This window comes from Dermacentor silvarum, chromosome 10, assembly GCF_013339745.2.
Source record: "Dermacentor silvarum isolate Dsil-2018 chromosome 10, BIME_Dsil_1.4, whole genome shotgun sequence".
Lineage (NCBI taxonomy): Eukaryota > Metazoa > Arthropoda > Arachnida > Ixodida > Ixodidae > Dermacentor > Dermacentor silvarum.
The window spans coordinates 153,098,507-153,113,581 of record NC_051163.1 but is presented as its reverse complement, the minus strand read 5'-3'; positions in this window follow the sequence as shown (position 1 = coordinate 153,113,581).

Genomic DNA, 15,075 nt, shown 5'->3' with positions numbered 1-15,075 from the left:
CACTCGAAGCACAACGATAGCGTCGAACACAGTAGGCGATCGTTGAAATCTGATCGGCGGCGAAACGCGTTGGCTTTTATACATGAGTCATAGAAGGACCCGCCGCGGTGGCTCAGTTAGCTAAGGCGTTGCGCTGCTGAGCACGAGATCACGGGATCGAAACCCGGCCGCGGCGGTCGCATTTAGATGGAGGCGAAATGCAAAAACGCCCGTGTGCTTGCGTTGTAGTGCACGTTAAAGAAACCCAGGTGGTCAAAATTATTCCGGAGCCCTCCACTACGGCGTGCCTCACAATCGAAACTAGTTTTTGGCACGTAAAACACCAGAAAGAAAAAGAGTCATAGAAGGTTCTAGAGTAATCCCTAGAGCCCGCGTGCCTTGAAAGATAAACAAGTACACGTGTCGATATGACGAGTTTTTATCACAATAATTGTACAGACGTCCTTTGGTAATGCTGAGGTTTGCACCTATCACGCATTCACGGCGACAATAAACGCGTTATCGCGAGCAAACATGCGAATAATGTGCTGCAATGTGCTACACGGTGATTAAAGGCATTGGACGAAAGCCAGGAAGCGGAAAGTGTAAGGCTAAAAAGGGCCTGTTGATATTAATGGCATCGTGTGAATGCTACCCCCTCCTGCAAAGAAAAAAACAGAAACAGCATATCTCGACATTTTGAGTCAGTAAGTTTTATTGCCAGATGTTATAATGCACATATTATTACGTTATCTTTCCCACGAAGGGAAAATTACAAGAAAAGTAGGTAGGAAGGCGCGCAACCAGAATTAGATTAAAGCAAACTGAAACACAAATTAAATTAACAGACAATATTGTTACAATAGCAAATCACTTATAAAAAAGAAAGCACATTTCTTACGAAGTCACGCAGAAAAGAATTGGCTCTTACTGGGTGTCACAACCGCCCTTGGAGTAAAAAGGTGTTGTCGATAAGACGTCGCGAATATTCATGTTCCACACTACGTGCTTTATTTTAATTATCCAGCAACATTGTTATCTATGTGAAGGGTTTATTGGCGGTGAGCGCTTAGCCGTCCGAACATGGCTAACGCAACGTTCCAAGCCTAACATCAGTGGGGGTCCACGTATAGTTGACTGGGCATTTCGCCCGCCACGAACTGACTGGAGCTGTACCAGCGAGTAGGCTCATGGCACCAGTCTGCAGTGCCGTCTGCTGGCGTGATTTCGCATGCTTGACATTCCCATCGTTTCTCATAAAGACTTCAGCAACTTTGGGTAATTCCAGCCCGTAATGGCACGGCCGCTGGATTAAAACAAAAAAAAAAGTGCGGCTGCATGCCACGTCAGGCGGGCTGCAATGGGAGCGAACGTCACAGCCGTAGTTACATTCTTGGCCGCTTGGGTGGGCCAAACGGCGCTAGCTGACGGGGATGGGACGTCTCGGCTTCCACGGGCAACGGCGTTCCAAGCGCGTTCCTGACGCGTTTTCTATGCCGATCTCAGACAACAGTTCCTGAGTGGTGGCGCCGCGGCAGATGAAGACACCATTTTCGATTCACGCGGACCTTTCTTTTTATCAAGCGGCCGCGGTAATGGGTACGTTGTCGTCTCTTAAATTGGCAAGGTCCTCACTCTTAAAACAATTGCCAAGATTCTGCTTCCTGTTGCGCGCGCTTCTTAGTGTCAAGGTGTATTCCTTATAACAGCACTGCTGAAAGTCATTTAGCTTTAAAGCGAAGCGTTCTCCGCCTCTTCCTTCGACCTTCCCGCTGCTGCTGCTGCTGCTGCTGGCTGCTGCTAGCTGCTGCTGCTGTTTTGCTGAATGGCTTAACACAAGACAGCATTCCTACCGTTATACTCCTACTTGTGATCATTGCTGCATATTCATGTCCTCAAGGTCGTTCCATAGTGTTCATTCCGTCGTAACGATACCACTGTCATCTCGGTGCCATCATGCCCATGGCTTGTACATTCAAACGGTGAGCTAGGCGCCGAAAAATGCACGGAGCTGGCTGCATCGGCCAGCATTGATCAGGATCGGCATCACGTTGCTGCCATTATTCCGCAGTCGTCGACATATATACTGTCGGCGTCATTCTGCGTCGATGGTACCTTTGTCATCGTTGCCTCATCCTTACGCCGTCATCGTTGTACCATTGTCATCTCTGCTGGTTACATTCTTGCGCACTTGGCCAGATATCGAACATAGTGCAAACAAACACTGGATATAGTGCGTATCGAAACAGCCCGCATTCGCAGGTGATGCACGTAAACACGAAGGTGAGCTCTAACGCCAACTCTATTCTTTGTCATGTCATCATAGTCATTATATCGCATTCATACGCCATCATTATCATTCCTTCCACTGTCATGCCTTGGCTTTCATGCCACCGTTGTCATACTTCCGCTGTCTTCACTCTGTCGTTGTCACTGCGCGGTCAAAACGTTGTCCTCACGCCGTGATTTTTCGAGCCGTCGTCGTCATTGCATCATCGTTATCGCCTCGTCAACAGTTCGTCATCATTCCATTGTCGAATTTGTGTCGTTATCGCAGAGTCACCGTCAAGCCGTCGTAGTGGTTTTATTAAAAGATAAATTATGTGGTTTTACGTGCCGAAACCACGATCTGATTATGAGGCACGCCGTAGTGGGGGACTGCGGAAATTTGGACCACCTGGGGTTCTTTAACGTGCACCTAAATCTAAGTACACAGGTTTTTTCGCATTTCGCCCCATCTAAATCGGCCGCCGTGGCCGGTATTCGATCCCGCGACCTCGTGCTCAGCAGCCATACACCATAGCCTCTGAGCAACCACGGCGGGTGTAGTCGTTTTATTGCCATCACTTTGTCGTAGTGCTTCTACTGTCTGTCATGCCTTCGTCGTCATACAGTCATCATTCCAGCATCGCCTTACCACTATGGACATACCACAGTAATCATTTTACATGTACATTCCATTGTCGGCATGCCGTCGTCTGCATTCCAGCTCTGTTATCCCATTGTCGCAACGTCATCACGCCTTCGTCTTCATACCATAGGCATCACATTGTCACGTCGTCGTCTTCACACTGTCGTCGCCATGCTGACACTGTCATGCAGTCGTCGCCATTCTATGGCGCCGTCATCCTGTAACCATTATGCCGCGTCATCTTCGCATCGTCGTCGTCAATGCAGTTGTCGCTCAATGGTCGTTATTAACGCTATAGCGTTGAGGGCCCCGTGTCACAAGACATTCGGTGTCGGCTCCGACCGCCATTAGGCGAACCCCGTGTCACAAGACATTCGGTGTCGACGCCGACCGCCATTACGCGCCATCCAGTTCGGAATGATAACAATCATTCCGAACCACAACCACGCAGACCCACCGTAGATACTAAATAGTTCTTTTACCACCAAAGTTGCTCACACTTTGTCTTGTATCTTTACAAAGTTATTCCTCAAAATTTTGAGAATGACGGCCCACAAATAAATGGCGTTAAACAAAACACCGACAGCGCATGCCTTTTATCTGAAATCTTCTCAGACTGAAATATTAAAACAACAAAACGATAACAGAAGATCGGCCCACGCAAGAGGTCGCGTTTCTACCAGGAAGCGCGCCTTCGGGCATAGCGTTCACCGCCAGCGTTTCCCGGTATACATTACGGTTACATAAGCTGCAGTTGCCGGGAGGCGTGAGCAGCAGTCAAGGATCTTTGAATGCTATCGCGTTCCACTCTAAAGACGAATCTTAAGCGTCCAAATATTTTTTAGCGGATGTTTGTATATTTTGGAGGATTATTTCCGCGGTCATAGAGTGAGATGTGTTCATGTTCGCTTGCGCGCACGGGACACCATGCCTGTTAATTAGTTATTATGCCTATGTTAACTAGTTTATACGGCCAATAAGACTACTATCCTTACTTCGTATAACTGTCCACTAGTTTGCTGTCGCAATCGAGAGAGAGAGAGAGAGACTAAACTTTATAGAAAAGAGCACACGAGCGTAGGTAGCTCCTCCGCTCTGCAGTGGGTGGTCCCCTCAGTCCAGTAGTCTACCAGCCTTAGTTGCCCTTCTTGCTTGTCCGTCGAGTAGGAGCTGCACAGCGCTGCCTCCCATTGCCGTGTGGTGGTGTGTGTTATGGGTGTGAGCTGTGGTGTGGTTGCGCAAGCCCATACCAAGTGGCAAAGCGTTGTGAAATGATCGCAGTGTGGGCATTTATAGGAATACAGCGTGGGGTGTATGGCGTGGTAGAGACTCAAATGTGGATATGCGTTTTTTTGGAGTGTTTGCCATATTACGACTTCCTCTCACGTCAGAGCATTATGAGGCGGCGGTAGTGTTCGTGAAAGGCGATAGTGTTGTAGGATGTGCGTGTAGGTTAATGGTATGGCGCTTTGGCTGAAACTGCTCGGCGCGGTCATCTCGCGGCTCCGGTGTGCATGCGCTCGGGCGTAGGCGTGTGCCTGCTGATTGCCGCGTAAGGACTCATGCACCGGAGGCCACACGATTTGTATGTATGGTGGGAGCTGGTGCGCTCCACTCAGAATGCGATGCGCGTCCCTAGAAATTTTGGCCCTGGAAAAATTTCTGCATGCCGTCTGAGCGTTCGTCACAACTATGACACTCCCAGTGCGGCCTCGTCGTGAAGGCTAACGCTATCGCTAGTTCCTCTGCCTCCGCAGCTCTCGTTGTGGAAACCGACGACGCATTTATTTCGCTATCGTGATCGATGCTTCGCCTTTAAGGCGAAACTGCGACTTTTTTTAACAAGAGGCCACGTAGACGGATTCCGGAGATTGTGCAGTCTATGGTGAAATGTCGGTAATTTCGGACGATAATGGCGCTAGTTACGCCCGTACCGGTAATTTTCATGCGACTAATTCTCCCTTTTTGTGCGCACTGGCAAAGCCACCATTTATACACCACTGCCTCGTGCGAGCCCTGTTTAGTCCAAGTGAACTCGCTCCATTTCCGAAAAGTTTGCAATGTGGCAGCTTTGGCTCAACATGTCTATATCTACGGCAACGCGAAGTTTAAAGAGGTTTAGTTAAATGTGGTTATATACTTTACTCAGTTGCCGCTAACAACGCACGTAGGTACCAATACTGTTACCTACTCAACGACTAACTCTCACTTCGTTTCTCATGCAGACCTGCGTTTTGATACCTCTGGCGACTTGCTACGGCGCTATGGAGAGGCGAAAGGGTCGTTTTTTTTTTCTTAATGTGCATACGAGATACCCAGATATTGTCACAACCATGCTCGACGCAATGTTGCCGCATGAACATGGATGCGATGGCGTCGAAACTGATGCTGACTACATCACTCAGCGTGCTGAAGAAGCCCGACAACTTGCACGCACCCGTATTCGTCGGCAGCAGGAGTACGATACAGGGCGCTATAACCTTCGCCACCGAAAAGTCTCCTACGAACCTGGAGAGAGAGTTTGGGTATGGACTCCTGTTCGCCGTCGTGGCCTTTCATAGAAACTACTGAGGCGGTACTTCGGTCCGTATAAAGTCATCCGACGTCTCTCTGATGTCAACCATGAAATAGTTGACATCAGAGTGACGAAGTGAGGGACACGAGCGCAAGCATCTCTCGTCTCCGAAGTAAGATAAAGTTGGCGCGGCCAAATATTGTTGGGCTCGAATATAGAGCTTGTGTTTGTTGGCGCACCGTCGTTCTGTGTGCTGTTCTTCGCATCTCGCGACAATATCAGATACGCCAAACCCGTGTGAAGTCAGCTAAGAAGATCTCGTCTTCAAGAAATACTGGGAGCATGGCCTGGACTGTCATCCGCGCTTCAGGTCACAAGGCACTGCTGCACTCTTTGAAGACTACTGAGTAGTTCGACCACCTTTGATTACGCGGTGAACGCTGTTATGTGTGTGCTCGTTTGTTAGCCCTCTGTTATTTGCTCATACCCACTATGAAGGATCGGCCAAGATGCGGATGGAATTAGAACGCGATTAGTAATTAGGGGCAAACTGAGATAATTGAGAAATAATCAAGATAATAGAAAATAACAATATATATAAACTTAACTAAATATCTGTTTGTGAAAACTATAAATTCTTCAGCGGCTCGTGTGTGCGCACGCTTCAATTCTTCTTCTTTTCCTTACCCGTTTCCTTTCTTTCTGCCCACTTCCCCCTCCCCCATTGCAGGGTAGCATACCAGGTACGTGCGACTTGTTTAACCACTCTGCCTTTTCTTGGTCTCTCTTTCTCTACATCGTCACCTAGCTGTCCTTGGTAGATTTTTTTTTCTATTTTGACATTCTAAGGTACGTGCTATTCGCTGCATACCAAACACTGCCAAAGAAAGGGGCATATGGATACACCCTCCCAACCGCCGGTAGGTCGGTCCATAGCGTGAAAAGGCAAAGTGGTGTAATGTAACTGAATGTCCGTCGTCCATAAATCTTTGCTCTGCTAATGCGAATAGCGTTCTTGGCATTCTCAGACCAGTCTTCTTTCCAGCTAGCTAGTTATATAGCTATACCCACCAAAGTGTGGGCCGATCCTGAAGATTGTGCAGTCTAAAAATGTGGGGCAATGTGGCCAGAATGTAGCATAGTCTGAAAATGTGGGCCGTTAGCGTGAGCATGCGCCGCTAGTCAATGAAGCTCTTTGACGTCAACTTGTGTCACTGTGCACTCTTTAAAAAGTTTGCACCCTTTGGGGCAATTATCTTGTCCCCCAACGATAATCTTCATCTGCCTTGCTTTCGTTTCCGTTCTAGAAAACTTTGCCCTCGCTACTTTCCTGTCAAGAATGCAATGTCACGTCGATAACGCGCACGCCGCTCGTGACAAGGAAATACTGGCTCGCCGCGTTAAAAAAAGACAAGGCACACAAGATAGATGACGATTACTGTTGCCGGACAAGATAAGCCCCAAAGGGCACAAACTTTTCTTAGAGTGTGTATGCGCAACTGGTATGCGCAGACTTCACGACGGTGCGACCAGAAGGCACAGAGTTTCCAGAGGGGAGCGCTTGAGAGGAGCCTGGCTGCCGTAAGTGCCTGATAATATCACACGTTTCGGCTATTAGAATAGTTGGATAGTCCTCGTGGATGACTTCCGGCCAATTTTTGCTAATAAAGCATTCGCTTTGCGCACTGTGCGCGAAGTGGCTATGACTGAAAAGACGACGTCGAGCACTTGGTCCAAATTGATTTATTTCACGTCCTGCACATATTGCTGCATCCACGTTGCTTCTCCTACTACTATGTGTAAATATATTTGACTTGAAAAAAATTCAGGTTTCTAATGAGACTTCGTTCTTCAGTGCAAATCATGTTTTTTTATCTTCAATTTGCAGAGGTCTCTTCTGAACTTTGGTGCTATTCTTTTTTTTTTTGCCTGTAGTCGAAAATATTTAGGAGATATATGGAGTTGTCACTCTTGTTGCCCATACAAGAGCAGTTGAAGCTTCATAATAGCGCGAAAAAACAAAGGCAGGCGCCTGTCCAGTCCTTCTCGTTCAAGCCTTATTTTGTGCTATTCTTAAGCTTGAATCATTAAATAACCAGCTCACCAGCATGTGTTAGTCAAGAACAGTTTCAACTGCGAGTGAAAGCCTGCAGGCCTGCAGCAATTCTAATGTTCAGATCTGTCTGCTGCCATCGTAAAGATAACTGAAATGAAGACTGCCATAAACATTGCCAGAAGGCCCACTGCTCCCTTTACCGAGGTTCATTTCAACATTGACACTGTTATGGAATTGTACTGCCAACTATTACGGCGATAGCAATTATACGGACACATTTGTGCCGTCACCATTGTCGTTGTCGTGCTCTTCTGCTATCGACTGCGCATGCGGGGTCCGCGCTTCGAGGATAAGTGCGTTTGACTCCGAAAGCGACAAAGCCGAGTGGATGCACCTGCACGCTACGCTGAATCGGCAATATATTAAACCTGTATTATTAAAAACCTATATTATACAGATATGAGGATTCACTTCTCAGCAGGTCATACGTGCTGGTGTTATGAGCCTACTGTGCAGAAGCCGATTCTTCCTTTCAAGTCGGCTCATAGCAAACTAGTAAAAATAGTTATAGTGCTAGTCATGTTTTTCGAACCCTTTGGAAAGGTCATGCTACCACGTCTCGGAAGCCAGTTTCTTGGCATCAGGCGAATAGCCTAGAGTGAACAGGGTACTCACAGCCGCTGCTTGTTTCAGTAGCTGATGCAATGCACAGGAAAAGGAAGCGTAGTAGTAATGATGAGAACAGAAGAGACCAAAGAACTGCTGAAAAGCGAGACAGAGTTGCCATCATACCATACATGCATGGCGTGTCCCATCGCCTCATGAAAATAGGAGAACGTGTTAATGTTCAGGTTGTTTTCGGGGCTCATGAGAAGCTCTCCCAGCTGGCAGGAAGGACCTGTCCAGTTAAGAGTCGTGGGAAGCAATGTTACGTCAAACACAGAAACCCAAAGCTCTTAGACAGTGTTCAATGTGTCGTCTACAGGATTCCCTTGTCATGCGGAGAGTGCTACGTGGGCCATGCGGGCAGATGCCTTAACGAGCGCTTACGTGAAGACGCTAATAATGTCCGAAATGGAAATGAAGGTTTTGTGGCTCAGCATGTTAGCACGTGTGGCTGTACCGCGGAGTGCGAGCGCACCACAGTTATCTGTGCGATGAGGGATGAGCAAAACGTTTAATCAGCGAGGTAGCCCAGACGGTCAGGGAAAGACGCGGGTGTGTGAGCAAACCGTCGGTTACCCTATGCGACAGGGAACTCAGTTTCTTGAAATGTGTGGGCATGCACAGCATGCAGGCCACCGGGGTTGGTAGTCCCTCACTTGACGCTCTTTCGGGTTGTGGTATTTTGTTTCCTTGTCAGGGGAAATAGTTCTTTTTCTTTGTTTCTGTTCCTGGACGTGCTTATACAAAGCATGTCTGTCAACAAAATAATCAGTCGGAAGACAGCACTTGTCCGTGTCTGCTATTTATCCCCTTGTTTCTTCTCGCGCTGTGTATTATCAGTATGAATAACCAACTAGCTCAGTCAGCCACCGTAATTTATTAACTTGACATGCATACATAACTGGCAGTTACTAGGAGGCCAGTGAACGCTTTAAGCAGTGCTGACATGCGTTGTGTGTGTATGCGTGTTAGTGCGCGTGCGCGCATCTGGATTGGGCTCATTTGTAGAATAACACGCACGTGCATCTGTTCATATTATCTTTATTTAGATATATATTTTGGATATGTAGCTCGTATATGTTCAAAGTTTAAATCGCTCACTTAAAACATAGCAGGTCATCCGACCGGTTACTTTAGGTTGTCAGATTCGTTACTTCATTGGTAACCGCATAACTAATCTGACACGGAGCCCTTATTAGGGGTCTGCTTCTCAGTCATGGCTTCACGAAGAGCGAGTTCTGGCGCGAGATGAGAGAGCGATACTCGTCGCCTTCCGCGGTGACGTCCATCAGTATCTGCTCGAGGCTGCGCCCATTGGTCTCTGGCACGAACCAGTATACCAGCGAAGTGCCCGCCAGTGTGACAGCGCTGAAGAACCAGCCGCAGCCGGAGAAGCTCAGCGTCTCTCGGACCCCGTCTAAGAACAGCGTCACGGCGAACAAGCTGAGCCAGTTGAAGGCGAACGCCAGGCTCAACAGGAGGCCAGCGCCCTGCAAGGGGATCTGAAGAACACAGTACAGTGGCATGAACATAGTCGACGCGTTCTTTGAACGCAGCAGTAACTTATTCAATGAAAAATATGGAGTTTTAGCGCGTCTGGCATTTCGGTATACGCGATGACGTTTGCGTGATATCGGGTTACCGGACGCTGGTAGTGACACCTTGTGACGTTTCGTCGAACCACAATGCCTTGTAGAAACGTTTTCGTGTTTCATGGAGGCTTTTGTAGAAAAAAGGTTTTGAAAGGCAACGTGTTGACGATGACGCTGCTGCCGAAAATTTAAACCAGCTGGGAAATGCTCTTGTTTACCACAACATTAGCTCTGTGTTTGTCTGGTTGAGCTCTCCGCAACCTCGTGGTGCCACCAACCCGGCCACTCACGTTTACGTCTTCGGTAACCCGATAATCCGCAAATGGTAAGAATTTTGTGGAAAAACTAAAACTAATAAATGTTTCGAGAAAAATGAGTTTTGATTTCTAGCCGGCTCTCTCCAGGACACCCCACTGTTATGATTATTACTGCAGTTCATGTGTTGATCACTGAATTATATTCGATATTAGCATAAAACAAAGAAAAACAAATCACGGATCTGTTAGCAAGAAACTCTCCTCGGAGCTATGAAGTTTTTCATAAAATGTAGGACAGTTTTCGGACATCCTTCGGAACTTCGTTTAGCGCTGATGTACACGAACATAGGAACGGGCCCAGGACGCACGAAGTGCTATTTGCAACTAATTTATTTCGAGACAAGAACAGCCACCTAACACATGACCCAAATTTTGTAAGCATACCCCTAGATATAATCATGATACTGGGCCTTCAAAGTCTATGGAAAGTGCGTATAAGTTAAAAGTACCACTTCATGTGCCATGTACCACTTAATGTGTCCCTGTCTTTCAGCGCTAAAGCAAGTTCACTATGAATTAACCAACTCGCCCAAATCATCCCCCTAACAACCTAACATCACGGACAGTTGGCATACACGAAGCGCGTATGAGCAGTCCCTTCCGATTGTGACAATCAAGCTGCAATACATTCTGTTCCGCGTCTATACCTTGTGTCTAAACCTTCTGCTTGTCAGCCTAGGTTAAAAAAAAGGTAACAAATAGAAGCTGAAAATGTGCGCTAACTTGAATTAGAAATTTTATTTGAAAAGAAAAAGTAAAACTCATATTCCAGTACATCTCACAACAATATCGAAGAGTACGCAATGCTATTACACTTGGAACTACAGAAAGTAGAGCTAGATTTAGGGATTCATCGTGAAAGAAGGTAAGGCGTGCAGACGCGGGCACACGAGAAGAGGACCCGAAAACACATGCGCCGGCGTTTGTGTTGTCGGGTTCTCTTTTCTCGTGTCCGTGTCTGCACGCCTCACCTTCTCTCACGATGAACAATTGTGTTTGCCAGTCAAGTAATATACGGAGTCCTTTAGCAGGGTATCAGTATTTTTCTTGTATAGGATCAGTCCTATTTTTGTGAGAAAAAAAAACGCTTAACATTACACTCGGCCGCGCAACGCTTGAAACAGCGAAGCTGGGCGATCGTAGCCCAGCATTTTCCGGAAGTGCGCGCGATATTTTCATCATAGAGAAAGAAAAAAAAGTTAAGAGAGGACACTCCGCGAAATCTGGCCTCAGGAAGTACGTCACGACCACGTAACAAACTAGTGCTCTCACCAAACGCCAGAGGACGCAAGTGCGAAAAACAAAAAGTTACCATCAATTAAACAGAATGTTTTTTACAAAATTTTTCTTTCTCTTTTTTTTTTCTTTCTCTATGTTCTCATCTTATTACGCATGATGATGATAATTTTCTTTCGCGCGTCTCGGATTTACGGCCGTCAGTGCGCGTTGCATAGCGCAGCCTGAAGCACCGACACCGCGTTGCAATGCCGACAACGCGTTCACGCAGACGCGCTCCGTGAATGCGTTTTTCTCTCTTTCGCTCTCATAGCGCGCAAAACCTATTCACCTCGCAGAGCACAAGCGTGCGAACGCGCCAGCTGTGGACGAAGACGGCGACGCTCGAACGCAATCATATGGTTCGCATAAATGCACCATCTGCAAGCGTGGCTGTATAGCTAGCCTAGTGGTTAGGGCCACTAGGCCTGAGAACGTAGGCACGCGGGTTCGAATCCCGCCTCGGTGAGAAAGTATTTTTTTTAGTTCTTCTAGTTTCTTGAAACGAATTTACAAATTACAGCTGGATTAAACAGCTTGGCTGTTAATAATTATAGCATAAAGAGCACGTTTTCGTTTGTTTTATGAATTTGAGCAGTCAAGTTAACAATCACGCAAAATTATTCATTTCTTTCGATGCGTAAGTGTTACACGGTGAAAGTGTGAATAGACGCCCTTCGTCGGAAGCGTTCTCCGGAAGCCGGAAGCGGAACCGGAAGTTCCGGTTCCGGCTTCCGGAACCGGAACCGGAACCGGAACACAGCCCCGAGCATAAGATCCATCGCATCTAAAACTGTCAGCCCTTCCACTGGGGTGGAGATGGAAGACCAGCGAAGCTGTCCTATGGTGGCAATTATTTATTTCCAATTATGACTATTAAGATGTGATGGTGTAATTGGTTATTTGAACTAATAAAGAATGATAAATATATATTACCCGGTGGTTTTCATTTATTTAGTGACCACAGGGACCATGGCCTTATGGTCGCTACGGTACACCGCCGTAGGGTGTGTGGCAAAGGTTGGCACGCTCTTTATAAACACGTCACCAACGCCGCGTGCGTTCGGTGCGAACGCGGGCAAAACGCCGCCGCCGTCGACAACAGTTGTGCGCGTTTTGTGTGACCGCACACAACTGCTGTCAAAACGCTGGCGTGAGCAAGCGCGCCAGGAGCAGTGAGCGAAGGTTCATGCGGTCTATCGCTTCAACGGAAACTGAGCGGCGAAAGCAAGCGCATACAAAGGTAGGAGCCGTGTTGCACATCGCTTTCAAGATGCGGTGCGCGCGACCGGCCGACGCCGCGCAAAGTACAAGTTACTAGCAGAGCACAAACCGCACACCCTCCCTTCCCCGTTGCCTTCCCGTTGACCTCCTTTCAAGTAGGAGATTAAGTCGCCAGTTCCCCGTCGCTCGTTGCGTTGTTCTTCCAAACGAACGGCACGCTGCCGAGGCATGGCGAGTCGTAAGGGCAACTGATAAGAGCGCTAGCGTGATGTCTACGTGACGGAACGGCTAAACGCCGTTGTCGACACTGTAAGGGCAGAGGCGGGCGAGAGCCCAGAGAGAGTCGGCGACACAGGCGGCAGAGGCCGGCAGGGCTGCGCGCATGCGTCGCAGTGGGAAAGCGGGCATGCACACGCACAGACTAGGGTGCCTCGATGCCCTCCTTGTCCACCACTCCCCTTCCACTGGGAAGTCGCATTTGCTCTCCGCCGTGCGTTCGCTCCCCGTGAAAGCGCGCGTCCCTCGCACTTGCGCGCTTTTTCTCGCACATACAGCATACGGCCAATGAGAGTTTTTTTTTCTACATCCGGACGCGACCATCGAAGAGGGAGCCCTTAACAGCTTCGCTGTAAAACGTACGCCATCTTTTGCCGGGGGGGGGGGGGGGGGTTAGCCATTATGTGCCTATGTGGAACGCTTGTGGTCGCATTACCAATATGCTCGAATTGTAGCAGGACAAACATTATAGGCACAGTATAGTTGAATGAACTGATGCGCCATAAAACCCTAAATTGGCTGGCTTGTTACGAAACTATCAGAACAGTCCATCACTTTCATCATTGTTGCGTACGCGCTTGAGAGTGTTTCATAAAGGCACCAGTTCAATCCCACAACCTTCCAACTATTTACCATTGAAATAATTTTACACTTATGACGAACGTTGACCGCAGGAGACACACGATGTGACACGCTAGCTAGAAATACCGCATAACCAAGCATGATGCAAGTAAAGTTAGTAACTATGAAAGCTTATAGGTAGCGTATCCAAACGGCTTAGAATGCTGACGAAAAACTCAACATATTCCTTTGTATTCCTGTTCATTTGTATTACTTTCGCAGTATTTCGTACGCACTGTGTAAATGAGCCCCCGAATCAAAAAATGGTCTTTAATTTGAAGTCACGTCTTGACTTGATCAAGTCCGGCTCAAGACAACATCTGACGTGAACACGCACAAGAAAACGCCGTAAGCCTCTTGGACATGTTCACGGCAGACACCAGCTTGCGCCGGACTCGACGAAAGGGTTGCTTGCCTCCTTCTCCATGGTACCCCAGCCCAGCCAAGCAGCAATCCAGCAGCAGCTGAATTGGACAGTTCACTTGATGGACTCTTACCGAATACACCCAGCGTGAATACACTCTTGGTCAAGCAATGGCTTCCAAGTAATCGAGCCCTTTTGAATACGGCTTTAAGTTTGGCTCCCTTGTTTCTAGAGCTCCCTTATCTCCGCTAGCGTAGCTCAATGGTCACAGCGCTCCGCTCCAGCGCACGAAGTCACGACTTCGATCATGAACGTATAATGTGACCGGAATACGCCTGTTACGTACAATGACCTTACCATCTCAGCGGCCAGAAGCCACGTGACTGGCCCGAGGCCGAAGGAGTAGCCTATCGCATACGCTACCAGCAGAGCCAGCTCGATGGCCAGCGCCACCGGGTGCGGTTCTTTGCCATGGCCCCACGAGCTGACAGCGCCCACAGCAAACAGCGAACAAACGCATGCGCCGGCTGACGTGAGGAAGAGGCTGCGTCGGCCAAGCACGTCCATGACAGCCGCAGAGACGACGGTCATCACAAGCTGCGACGCAAGACGCCATTCAACACACCGCGGAGGCTTATCAGAAACGTACTGGTGTAAACATGCAGTAAATAAAAGATAGGAGAGAGCGTCAAGCGACAAATTTGCCGCCCAGCCAAAAAATAGAACAGGAAAATCTAAAGGAATGCCGGGAATGCTATATTAACACGTGATCGTGTAACACGATCCCGTGGAAACCGGCTGCACTCACGTGGGTGTCACTTTTCATTATTTTCTTTTTCATTTCCAGCCCAGGTAAAATTCCCAGTATGCAACCCGCTGAACAACCAAAGGGAAAGGAGAAAGGAGTAGGGAGAGGCTTCAAAGGAGTTTGGCTTGTGAACGATAGGTGCGCTGCATCCGAATAATTTTTTTTTAATTTCCTTCATGGCGGTGTGGTGCAAGATGCCTACTTGCCAACTCTGCATGATGTTGACACGTTGCCTCGAGCACTGCCACAACTTGACTTCATAACAATCCTTGTTAGCACAGTTTCCTAATAAAATTACTACTCTGGCGCTGCGATCCTTAGGCTAATAAGATAATGATAGTACATGTATTTGTCTGATATTATTGTTTGTGGCTTCAGACGTTCTTACGGCTTTGTTTACTACGCTTAATCCGCATTTCCTCTCCTAAACTTCGAAGCAAACCTATTTTTCTAAACACAGAAGACGATAAG